General features: G+C 40.2%; 1 long non-coding RNA gene across 3 annotated transcripts in view; it reads right to left on the reverse strand.

Moving 5' to 3' along the window:
- The window catches only part of LOC116833157 (uncharacterized), a 111,768-nt gene extending 98,252 nt beyond the window's left edge, over positions 1-13,516 (reverse strand). For 2 of the 3 annotated variants that reach the window (XR_012655360.1, XR_012655359.1), the window contains exon 1: positions 85-510. This is a non-coding gene — a long non-coding RNA (uncharacterized LOC116833157). Of the gene's footprint in view, positions 1-84; positions 511-13,043 lie in introns of those variants that run through there. The other variant, XR_004375618.2, reaches the window with a different exon arrangement.
- Between the last annotated feature and the right edge of the window lie 48 nt (positions 13,517-13,564).

The raw sequence follows: 13,564 nt of genomic DNA on the forward strand, positions 1-13,564 counted from the left end.
TGTGCATATCACAGAAGTAAAAATGCAAGGATGATTCCAAGGCTATTGACTGTTTATATGATAAGTGCCGGTAGATCCACTCACCTGAGGCTGATGAGCAGGTTTTGGGTAGATTTTCAAAGAGACTCACTTTCCCACTGTCACTTCCATTTCCTCAGAGGTTAGCTTCAGGTGGCTGCTTTTCATCCAGGCAGTGATCTCCTTTAGGTGCTGGGTAAATAGGAGGTGGCATTGTTAGTATTTAATCTGAGGAACAAGCAGGGCTGGATGCCATCTCTAGATATTGGTATTTGAAGCTATTTGTCTCACACTCTCTCCAAACAATTTTACATATATTTTGAATAAGATAGGTTAGTGTCTCGCAACACTGCCCAAAGTGAGGCCTGTGGCAGCAAAGGTGCAGTTTCCCATCACCACCCTCTATTATCATTCTAAGAAGCGCAGTGGATTTGCTCACCCCTAACAGGTCTTTATGGCATAATAGAAGCAATTTTCAGTTGACTGTTGAAAACTATTGAGAAATCAAGCAACATAAATTTTGGGGTCGGGAAGGAATTTTCCTCCAGGGCGGATTGGCAGAGGCCCTGGAGGTTTTTCGCCTTCCTCTGCAGCGTGGGGCATGGGTCGCTTGCTGGTGGATTCTCTGCAGCTTGAGATCTTCAAACCACAATTTTGAGGATTTCAATAACTCAGTCATGGGTTAGGGGTTGTTATAAAAGTGGATGGGTAGGGTTCTGTGGCCTGCCTTGTACAGGAGGTCAGACTAGATGATCATATTGGTCCCTTCTGACCTATGAGTCTATGAGTCTATAAATATGGATGTTTGTCCCTTGTCCATGGACTAGAGGAAATCATCAACTTAAACCATCTCAGTACAGTGTGTAGTCTAAACCCTAGTTGAAAAGGATCTAGGATTCTAATGCAGGTCATATGTTCTTGGAGGTGACTCTTTCCCAGCTTCTCCATCACTTTGCTTAGGGAACAGAGATTAGATACTAGGCAGTAATACTGGTAATACTGGCAATACTGGTTGCATCACATGATGGCTTCTTGAACACTGATGTCAGCCCAAAGAACATGGTTATACCATATGAGATGTCATACTAGTACAAAGGGGTGAGTCTGTGTGTTTCCTTTGGCGGGAGTGTAAATAATACCTTTGAGAAATGGCCCACTGATTTAAGCAGAATTACCCATTAGCTTCAATGAGAATTTCTTCTAAAAGATCAGTGGTATCATACACCTCTGTACTATTACTTTAATGATTATTTTGGTATTTAATTTCCTTTATGAGGGCTAATAGAGGACCGTGCTGATCCTTTTGTAGAGTTGGGGACTAACACGCCAATGAATATTGATCTTCTTAATTAAAATTTCCCAGAGAACATAATACTAATTAATTCACCTGATTCAAAATAAAACATTATGCTGCCCAAATCTGCTAATTAAATTTAATAGTGATGTTTCATCACTCTATGCATTGTCTGTACTCTTATGGTTAATGTAAACACTCATAAAATCTCTGCTGAACAAAAGAGTGGTCTGGGCAATTAATTTCATTGGGCTAAATTTTACCCTCAGATAACACTTATATTCTCCATTGACTTCAATGGGAGACACACACAGTGATCAGAAGGAAGACTCAGCATGAACACTAAAACAAAATGAGTATCCTAAATTACAGTGTCTTCAAAGGTCACTTGCATATCTACACTGCAATTAAACACCTGAGACTGGCCCATGTCACCTGACTTGAGCCCATGGGGCTCAGGTCGTGGGACTGTAAAACTGTGGTGTAGACATCTGGACGCAGGCTGGAGCCTGGGCTCTTGGATCCTGCCCCCTCATAGGGTCATGGAATCACAGATTAGGGTTGGAAGATACCTTAGGAGGTCATCTAGTCCAACCCCCTGCTCAAAGCAGGACCAACCCCAACTATATCATCCCAACCAGGACTTTGTCAAGCTAAGCCTTAAAAATCTCTTAAGGATGGAGATTCCACACCTCCCTAGGTAACCGATTTCAGTACTTCATCACCCTCCTAGTGAAATAGTTTTTCCTAATATCCAACCTACCTCTCCTACTGCAACTTGAGACCATTGCTCCTTGTTCTGTCATCTGCCACCACTCAGAACAGCCTAGCTCCATCCTCTTTGGAACCCCCCTTGAGGTAGTTGAAGGCAGCTATCAACTCCCCCCTCACTCTGCTCTTTCTGGGCTCCAGCTCAAGCCCAAATGTCCACTGCAGTTTTACAGCCCAGCAGCCTGAGCCCTGCCAGTCCAAATCAACTGACACAGGCCAGCCACAGGTGTTTAATTGCAATATAGACACTGAAGTATTTATACAGAGTCTGACAGAAAATATCAGGAATGTGACAATAAAAGTGTACTCTTGAAAGGCCTGATTCTTCAAACATTTGTATCTGAGTACCCTCTTATCTCTCTATCAGGAAAGATATCTGAATACCAATCATCACTTTTCAGGGATATAGCCAATCCTGCAGTCCTTGACCGGTCCTGCTCCTCTTACTCATGCAAATTGCGCCATTTGAAATCAGTGGGACTACTTGTGCGTAAGAAAAGTTGGATTTGACCATTTGGGAAAATGAAATTCTCACCACCCACAGTCCTAGTTATTCCAAGTGAAGTGAACTGAGGAAGCCCATGTATGACATTAGCTAATGGTTTGATCATGTGACAGTCGAGATTAGCATTTCAGGCCTCATTCTCCAGTACTTTACACCTTCGATAGTCATTTACTCATGCCAACTGGGTGTGAAATGTTACCAAGTCACTATGGTAGGCTAGTGGTGGAGCTAATGGAGTGGGCATCCTGTGGTGGCTATACATTTAGCATGTAACCCCTTGTCTTCAGTAGAATTACTCTTGGCTTACACTGGTGTGAATGAGAGCAGACTCAGGCCTGAGGTGCATTACACCTACTTTTCACAAGTATAAATGGCTACACAAAGTGGTGGACAATCAGGCCCTTGAACAGTATATTTGTGCCTATCTGAAATAAGCATGTAGGATAGCCCTCTTTGACTCATCAGTTTTAAAAATGACGTTTACTTTTTTTACAATTGCAGGGGGAAGTACATATATTTTATACTGGTACTTGAGCTAGAAGTTCAGAAAACAAAATATGTTGGCCCAGATCCTCAAAAGTATTTAGACCCAATGGGAGTTAGGCGCCTAAATACCTTTTGAGGATCTGGGCCATTATTCCTGTTCTTGCAGTCTCTATAGAGGAAGCCAATGGGAGTTTTGCCTGTGTAGAACTGAAAAATTGGGCAACCTATTATGACTTTAGGCAAATCAAACAGTATCTATCACATGTTGCAAAATGGAAAAATAAAAAAGCTTGTTGTGGGACAATGAAGGGCACATTTGGTAGAGGCTGAGTTTTGGATTTATACCTTTGTATTTTCAAGGAGTTATGCAGAGTTTTAGCCATAACTCCTGTTAAAGTTAAGGGGAGTCATGCACATAAAATGAAACATTTAGGGATTAGTGTACAAAGAAGTTGAGAGTTGACTAGATATCCTATTATTTTAAGATCATTGTAAATATCAACTAAAATATGTATTATTTCATCTTTATAAATTATTTATTGTATTAGGTTCAGTAGCATGTATTATAATTAGTTTTACTGAGTTTAATGAATTTTACTTTGTATTCTTTTATGAATGCTCTGAATGCTGCAGAAAAAAAAAAAGCACAACAGTATTTTTTCAAGTTCTCTCGGCACAATAGCAGCGTCCTCACCTTGTTCCATTTTACAGGATTAGCAGCATTTCATTGTAAAATGCTCTGTTAACAACAACTCTCTTTCTTTACAAAAAACTGTTGCTAGACGATAAAGGCATAATGTGATAAGTCTTGTCTAACGTCATTCATCTGCCTTTACAAAATGCCCCAGACTTGTGGGACAATTTGCTGCTTTTGCTTCACATGTTGCTTGTCCTGGGGTGCAGTTGGGAATTATAGGGCATTTTGCAATGGTAATTGCATCAAACATGCTTTGTTTCATTATTATTATATTTACTAGAAATCTTTTGATTTCATTTCTTTCAGCAGATAATACCATTTAACAATAGTTTACTTTTTCAGCTCCCCATCTTACAGCATTAGTACAATAACTTCTCACATTTAATGATATTTGTATCAATGTCTCCATATCAGCTGCATTTTAACCTCATAAAAAAGGAACTGTGATTTTTTTTTTTTGCTAAACTAGATTTTGCTAATCAGCTAAATATTTCTGCACCAATCAACATATTAATATGCATGTGGTAGCCTGTACAATTGTTCAACATCAGAATACCTGTTTGATTTATGTCAAATGTCTGTAAAATGAATGGCATTTTTCTCCATTTCCGTCTGACAGAATAAGCAGGAGAGTAAATAAATGTGTATATGAATCATCTGTGTCTCATTTCAGTTCTCTGCATGAAGCCACTTTACATTAAACATTGCATACATACCAATATAATAATCCATAGTGTCTTTAGATTTCATTATTTTACAATATCATATCGGGAGCTCTAGTAGAAAATGTGCAAGAAAATAAACAACTATGCAAATGAAGTCAGAATCCATTATTTTTCCAAGAAAGTAAATACAGGGCTTCTAAGCTGTTTGTTCCCTCTCCATAACATTACTACTACTATTAATACCTTGCATTTTTACAGATCAAAGACTCCGCACTGTAGAAATGGGTAAATATTATTATCCCCATTTTCCAGATGAGGAAAGGGAAGCCTAGAGAGATTTAGCAGTGTCTTCAATTTTCAGCCGTGTCAAGTAATCTTGGGTGCCTCGGATTTTGGACACCCAAACTGAGACACCTGCAGGCTGATTTTCAGAGTGCTGAGCACCCAGGATTCCAATTCAACTTAACGGGAGTTTTACGTGCTTGACACCTCTGACAAATAAATATTAGGAAGCCTGAGCATCCAAAATTATTGCACACTTCTGACAAGGTTAGCCTTAATGCTTGGAACCCTGGCATCCTCTGCATGGAGGGTGAACCCAGCTTCCTCCACTGCTCACAACTCTGAAGGAAAGATAATCTGGAAAATACTCAAATGAAAACAGCAGTAGGAATAACTTGTACTTGTTTTCTTTTAATAACAGTTTTTGATATAACCAAACATATTTTGTATATGAAAGAGTATTTTTTCAATATGCAGAGGTATTAGAGAGTCTATATCATTTGGAATCTAATGCATACAACATTTTCCTCTCCAAAATGAAAGCTGTTTTTGAATTTCTATGTCTGAACTGTAAAACAATGAAATAAAGATTTAGGGCCAAATTCTGCCCTTTAATGTGCATGTGTAATTCCTACCATTATTGTTTATATCACTGTAGAAGTCCCATTCAGGATCAGGGTCCCATTGTGTTATGTACTGTACAAACACATATGTAGACACTTCCTTGGACTGAAGAGCCTTTTTGTGTTGATTTTTAACCTCAGGGCTACTTAATGCATAAAGAACATAGATCTTGGTAGCACAGATGAGTAAGGTTTTTTTATTCTCTTCTTTTATTTTCAATAAACAACCCTCCCTTTCTCTCCTGGCCCCAGAGGGAGCCCTGCTTGCCCTCTTAGTGCTCCTCCAATTTACCTACCCTGCCTTCTGTGCGACACCATGCACACAGAGAAAGAAGATTTTGGTTTGTATTAAATAATCAAATCTAGTGATTACTTTTAGTAGTCCCAAGTGTTTCAAAGTATCTCTTAGCCCATGCACCAGGCATAGGAGACATTTATGTCCTGGCCTTCCCCTGCCTCCTGCCAACAAAGTGTAGCAGCTCCTTTCGTGCCCATTGCTTTATGAGTGGAATTTCCACTGACTTCAGAAGAGTCTCTAGGATCCAAAAAGGAGCTGTAGGCTGATGCAGCAGCATATGCAAAATCATAGAATCATAGACTTTAAGGTCAGAAGAAACCATTATGATAATCTAGTCTGACCTCCTGCACAATTCAGGCCACAGAATCTCACCCACCCACTCCTGTATCAAACCTGTGTCTGAGCCATTGAAGTCCTCAAATCATGGTTTAAAGACTTCAAAATGCAGAGAATCTTCCAGCAAGTGACCCATGCTGCAGAGGAAGTCAAAAAAAAACCCCAGGACTTCTGCCAATTTGCCCTGGAGGAAAATTCCTTCCCAATCCCAAATATGGCGATCAGCTAAACCCTGAGTATGTGGACAAGACAAACCAGCCAGACACCAAGGAAAGAATTCTCTGTAGTAACTCAGATCCCACCCCATCTAACATCCCATCACAAACTGATTATACTTGTTGCATCCCACACAGCATTTGATAGGAATTGACTTGATGTTGCTAATAAATGATAAGCACAGAAAATTTCACTATTGACCTGGTGTCAGTGCCATTGATCTGCAATTGAACATGAAGTCAAAGGGGATTCAATGTTGGAAAGCAGAGAGGCACTAGACCAGGCTATGTCATGAAAAGCATCATATCTGAAATGTACATGCGATTTGAATTTCATAAACAATATCTCCTAAGGACTGTGAAGGTGGAAGCAGCCGCAGAAGTTCAAGAAGGGAGCAATATGCAGGACCAAACTCAAACAGCCTTGAGGCTAGTGGTTCTGGGTAAAGAGATCATCCTCTAGTCAACTCAACAAGCAAAGTTGAAGCACTACCTAAAGGTCAACATTGGAGAAAAACAGTAAAAAAGCAATGAACCGTATGGAAGGTTGTCATTAGAAGCAGCCTGAATGTACTGTATGGGCCCAACACTAAGGTCCTTACTCAATTTCCACTTAAACTTTTTTCAGGCAAACCACCATTGAATTTAAAAGAGTGAATTAGAAGCTGATCAAAAATTGAATAAAGACCTTAGGATTTGACCCCGAATAAGAATTTGAGCCTTCTATCCCAAAACAGGATATAGATGGGAAAATATAATAATAATGAATATTAATAATAATAATAATAATGGTAAGCATCATTATCCCCACTATGTGATAGGGACGATGAAGTGCAGAAAAGTTTTCTACAGTCACAGCAGGTAAGTGTCAAGGGCAGGGCTAGAACCCAGATTTTCTAACTACTAATTATCTGCCTTATTAACTATAGCACACTGTGTCCTATCAACCCCTCCTTTTTACTTAGTATATTCAAAGCTGATTGTTCATACAGCATGTTGTGTTTATGCTGACAGTTAGCCAACAGGCATCCTATGTATCGGAAATAACTAAAATTACCCATACAGCAACATTTGTTTGTTCTGACAAACGTGCATCTGTGCATTGAAGTCCCAGCACACTGAATTAGGGGGCGCAATAGACTATAGGAATAAAGCTATCACAAGAGGAGGATACATAGAGTGTTAGTGATCAGGGACTCCCTTTTGAGGGGGGCCAAGACATCCATCTGCTGACCTGAACTGACATCCCAGAAGGTGTGCTGCCTGCCTGGACCTGTATCTGAGACTTTACTGAAAAGTTGGCAACGCTCATCTGTCCTTCTGACCACTGCCCTACGCTTCTCATCCATATGGCCACTCATGGTACTGCCAAGTATGACCCTGAGCAGATCAGCACTGAATACAAAGCTCTGGGAGCGAGGGTAAAGGAGCAGCAGGCACAGGTGGTGTTCTTCACTATCTGCCTGGTTGAAGGTAAAAGTCCAGGCAGGGGGACACCCATTCTGGATATAAATGCATGGCTGCGCAGATGGTATTGATAGGACGGCTTCAGCTTCCTCAACCAGAGGAAGCTGTTCTGGGAAGGAGGGCTGCTAGGAAGAGATGGGGTCCATCTGACCAAGAAGAAGAGCATCTTTGCACACCAACTCACTAACCTAGTGAAAGGCTTTAACCTAGCTTCAAAAAGGACGGGTGACAAAAGCCCAGAGGCGAGCTTAAAAAAGGTAACAGAGGGCTAGATGTTGGGGGTGGGGGCATGGAAAATTAAAATAGGGGCATAGGAGCAACAAGAGGGAAATCAGTGCAGGAACTTGCTCAACATCTTAGATGTCTGTACACAAATGCAAAGAGTATTGGAAATAAACCAGAAGACCTGGACATATTCATAAGTCATGAATTATGACTTAATTGGCATCACAGAGACCTGGTAAATCTCATGACTGGAATATCAGTACAGAAAGGTATAGCAGGCAAGAGAAAAGGGAGGATGTGTTGTATTGTACATCAAGAACGTATACACTTGTTCTGAGATACAGAAGAAGTTAAGAGGCAGAACAGTTAAAAGTCCTTGATAAAAATAAAAGGGGAAAAATAGGGGTGACGTCATCGTAAGAGTCTACTATAAATCACCAAATCAGGCAGAGAAGGTAGATGAGGCATTTAAGGCAAAAACACAAGACCTAGTAATAATGAGAGACTTTAACTACCCAGACATCTGTCGGAAAAATAGTATGGAAAAACACTAAATTTACAGTAAGTTCTTGTAATGTACTGGGGACAACTTTTTCTTTCAGTAAGTGGAAGCAATAACCCGGGGGACAGCCACTTTAGAATTCATTCTGACCAACAGGGAGGAATTTGTGGCAAATATTAAGGAGGAAGGCAATTTGGGTGACAGTGACTATGAAATGGTCGATTTCACTGTGATAAGGAAAGGAAGGGTGTGAGAGCAGCAGAATAAGGATAAAGGACTTCAAAAAAAGCAGACTTTAACAAACTCGGACAATAGTAGGTAAGGTCCCATTGGAAGAAAATGTCAGAGATAAAGGAGTTCAGAAGAGCTGGCATATTAAAAGCACAACTGCAAACTATCCCAGAGCTAGGAAGACTAGTAAGAAGCCAGTATGGCTCCATCAGGAATTCTTTACTTACCTGAAAATCAAAAAGAAGTCCTACAAAAAGTGGAAACGTAGATGAATTGTTAAGGAACAGCACAAGCACATAGGGACAAAATCAGAAAGGCTAAGGCACAAAATGAGTTACAACTAGCAAAGGACATAAAGAGAAATAAGAAGAGGTTCTTTAAATACTTCGAGAGCAAGAGAAAGATGAAGGAAAGTACAGGTCCTCTATATAGTGGGGAAGGCGAGCTAATTGATGATATCAAAAAGGCTGAAGTGTTTAATGCCTATTTCACTTGTCTTCACTAAAAAGATTAATTGTGACAAGATACCTAACACAGTACTAATGACCCGGGAGAAGGAATGCAAGCCAAAATAGGGAGAGAACAGCATAAAGAATATTTAGATGAATTAATTATATTCAAGTCAGCAGGGTCTGATGAAATTCGTCCTAGGATACTTAAGGAATTAGCTGAAGTAACCTCAGAACTGTTAGCGATTATATTCGAGAATTCATGGAGCATAGGTGATCCCAGAGGTGCCAGAGGACTGGAGAAGGCAAACAAAATACCTGTCTTTATAAAGGGACCCAGGGAATTATAGACCTGTCAGCCTAACGATGATACCTCCAAAGATACTGAACTATATTATTGAACAATCAGTTTATAACACTGAGAGGATAATAGTGTTAAAAGGAATAGCCAGCATGGATTTGTCAAGAACAAATAATGCTAAACCAACCTAATTTCCTTCTTTGACAGAATTATTGAGCTAGTGGATCGGAAGAAGCTGAAGACATGGTATATCTTCATTTTAGCAAGGCTTCTGACACAGTCCCAAGTGACATTCTCAATGAAATGTGGTATAAATTAAATTACTATAAGGTAGTGTGCACAATTGGTTGAAAGACCATACTCAGATAGTAGTTATTAGTAGTTCTGTATCCTAATGGGAGGGTATATCTAGGAGGGTACCGCAAGGATTAGTCCAGGGTCTGATACTGTTCAATATTTTCATTAATGACTTGGATAATAGAGTGGAGAGTACGCTTATAAAATGTGTGGATGACACTGAGCTGGGAGGGGTTACAAGCATTTTGGAGGACAGGATTAGAATTCAAAACAACCTTGAAAAATTAGAGAATTGGTCCAAAATCGACAAGGTGAAGTTCTGTAAAGACAAGTACAAAGTACTACACTGAGAAGGAAAAATCAATCGCACAACTACAAAATGGGGAATAATTGGCTAGGTGGTAGTACTGCTGAAAAGGATGAGGGAGTTATAGCAGATCACAAATTGAATATGTCAACAATGTGATGCACTTGTGAAAAAGACTATTATTCTGAGGTGTATTCATGGGTTGTCATATTAAAGAGATGGGAGATAACTGTCCCACTCTAGTCAGCAATGATGAGGCCTCAGCTGGAGTACTCTGTCCAATTCTGGGCACCACACTTCAGGTAAAATGGGCATAAATTGGAGAGTGTCCTGAGGAGAGCAACAAAAATGATCAAAGGTTTAGAAAACCTGATCTATGAAGAAAGGTTAAAAAAGCCAACTGGATTTGTGTTGGTAAAAGTTTATACACCATCCTACACATCTGGACTTCGGACTTACTAATTTAATAATAAATTCCTTTATTATCTGGTGGTCTCCAATATTAATAATTTCTTTTATTAACAATATCCACAGTATATGATGATCTAGGTAATCAAAATCTAGTCAGTCATAGCTTCCAAAGTTAGATGTTTCTGACGGCAGCAGCTACAGAACAGTTGCTCTGGTTCTCCCTGCCTTGAGGGGAAGATTCTGCCAGCTTTCTGTCCCCACTGGGATCACTTATGGAAGGTCAGTTTACTCAGGCTCTTAATGCGGCTCCAGATTTTGTACCTTATGAAATATTGGGAAAATGTACTGTTTGGGGGGATGGGGTTACTCAATATTTAAAAAATGAATAGTGGGGCAGCTCTAGTTCTTGAACAGGATAAAAAATAAGATTTTAATAAATATAAGTAACAAAGAAGTTAGCGAACAACTAATCAATTCTCTAGAGTTATACAATAAAAAGACGAGTATATTTATAAAAAGAACAGGAGTACTTGTGGCACCTTAGAGACTAACAAATTTATTTGAGCGTAAGCTTTCATGGGCTACAGCCCACTTCATCGGATGCATATAATGGAACATATAGTGAGGAGATATATATACATACAGAGAAAATGAAAAAGTGGGAGTTGCCCAACCAGCTCTAAGAGGCTAATTAATTAAGAGGAACTGTTGTCAGCAGGAGAAAAAAAAACTTTTGCAGTGATAATCAAGATAGCCCATTTAAACCAGTTTGACAAGATACTTCTATTTATACTTTCTATTCCCCCATGTTAAGTATCTTGTCAAACTTTTAAATGGGCTATCTTGATTATCACTACAAAAGTTTTTTTTCTCCAGCTGACAACAGTTCATCTGATCCTCAGAGAGTTTGTTAAACTGTATCCCCTAATGTTTGTCTCTGCAGCTACATCACATTAAGTGAGAATCATGCTACCGATATTCTTTTGTAATAAATATAGGTTTAATGTTCCATTTTAAAATTATTTAATATTTAATAATGCATAAAAAGGAGTGAATCTATATATGAACTTCAGAAATCCCACAAAATTATAAGCAAACCAAATTAAACAAGTACTAACAATATTCACTATGGCATCTACACTACAAAGTTTGCCAACGGAGCTATGTCGGCCAAGTGTGAAAAAAATCACACCTGTACCTAACATAGCTATGTTGGCAAAACCCCTAGTGTAGAACTACGACAACAGAAGAGTGCTTCTGTCATGTCAGCTCGCCGCCATGAGGACGGCCAGGTAAGTCAAACTAAGATCCTTCAACATATCTTAGTTCAAAACCCTCCCTCTCCCCTAATGTAGCCCACGCCTTAGCTAATGCTGTAATGTAGTGTAGCTATGCTAGCTGAACTCCTGCTGGTTTACATGGTGTCTCCAACAGGGCGCTCTGCTGGCATAGCTATGCCAACAAAGACTCTGTAGGTAGACAACACAGAGTGAAATATTTAGGCTTTCATTTATTTTAAACTCCTTTTTTATTGCATGTCCTCAAGTTATACACAATTACAAACAAAACAAAACAAATCTATGTTACAAGAATCTTATTTAGGTTGCAGAGTCAAGCACTCAGAAGTTAAAATGCTCGATATACCATTGCCCATTCAACCTTAATTTTGCTCACTTGTGCGTCCATGCTCCCAACTGGAAAAAGGTTTTTAAAAAAGGAGCTACAAGAATTATTTGAGGTCTGGAAAACCTGCCTTTTACTCAGACACTTAAGAAACTCAATATATTTAGTTTCTCCAAGAGAAGATTAAGAGATGACTTGATCACAACCTACAAGTACCTACAGAGGGAAGAGATTTCTGATAGTAGAGAGCTCTTTAATCTACCAGAAGAAAGCATATATAACAAGTTCCAATAGTTAGAAACTGAAACTATGAACATTCAGACCGGAAGTAAGGAGCAAATATTTAATAGGGGGGGGTAATTAAACATTAGAAAAATTTATCTAGCTATGTGGTGGCAGGGCTGACTCCAGGCACCAGCTTATCAAGCAGGTGCTTGGGGCGGCCACTCTGGAGCGCGGCGGCACTTTTAGGTATTCAGCGGCAATTCGGTGGAGGATCCCTCACTCCCACTCAGAGCGAAGGACCTCTCACTGAATTGCTATTGATCGCAATTGTGGCTTTTTTTGTTTGTTTGTTTGTTTGCTTTGGGCTGCAAAATCCCTGGAGCCGGCCCTGTGTGGTGGATTCTCCATCACTCAAGAGTCTTTAAATCAAGATTGCTGGATATCCTAAATGATATGCTGTGTGGTTCTGTGACCAGCCATTGTGCAGGAAGTCAGACAAGACAATCATAATGGTTCCTTCTGGCCTTAACGTCTAGCAATTGGTTAATCCTGTGCACTGAATAACGCAAGGATCCTGTGAAAAAATGCTATGTGATCATATAATTAAAGACTGTATCATAATGCATACACAGAAGGAGCAGAATTAAGATGTTGTCCAGGCAAGTGTAAATTTGGTGTTTTCTATCTTTTGTGTGATTCACTTTGCAATCTAAATAACATTATTTTAACATTTTAAATGTATTTTCCTATTTTTTTTTTAATTTCTCACAGCCCTGAGTGATATAGTTATACTGATGTAAGTTTGTAGCACAGACCTGGCCTAGCTGCTGCTCCTGATAGACTGTCCCTCCTGCAGCTCTGTACGCCGCCAGGTTGGTGTCCAGGAAGGGCTTCATGCAAGAAGTGTGGGCGTGTAGGGGGGCTGTGGAGGCGCCAGAGGAAGGTTGTGAGGGGAGCTGCAGGGGTGAAGGGCAGTACGGAAGAAGATAGAAATGTGAGAAATGGAGGGACACCCGGGACTCTCCTAAGGCAGCAGGGACCATAAACAGAAGGAGAGTTCCGCCAACCCCGGGACACACAGCGCACCCACCACTGCCTGGGGCTAGTAGGGCGTGGTGTCTGACGTGACGTCCCTGTCCTCCCAGCATCTCGCAGCCAAAGTCCCGCTCACCAGAGAGTTTTAGTGACTGAACGCTGCCGTGAACTTGTCCACGTCCCCACGTAAATTGCTTCAATTTAATGGGCGAAACGCTCCCGCTCCAGCGCCTTCCCCTTAACGTCACTTCCTGTCGCGGGCAAGATGCTGGAGCGAGAACGTTTGCGGGCATTAAATTGA

Source organism: Chelonoidis abingdonii, chromosome 2 (genome assembly GCF_003597395.2).
Source record: "Chelonoidis abingdonii isolate Lonesome George chromosome 2, CheloAbing_2.0, whole genome shotgun sequence".
NCBI classification, from domain to species: Eukaryota; Metazoa; Chordata; order Testudines; family Testudinidae; genus Chelonoidis; species Chelonoidis abingdonii.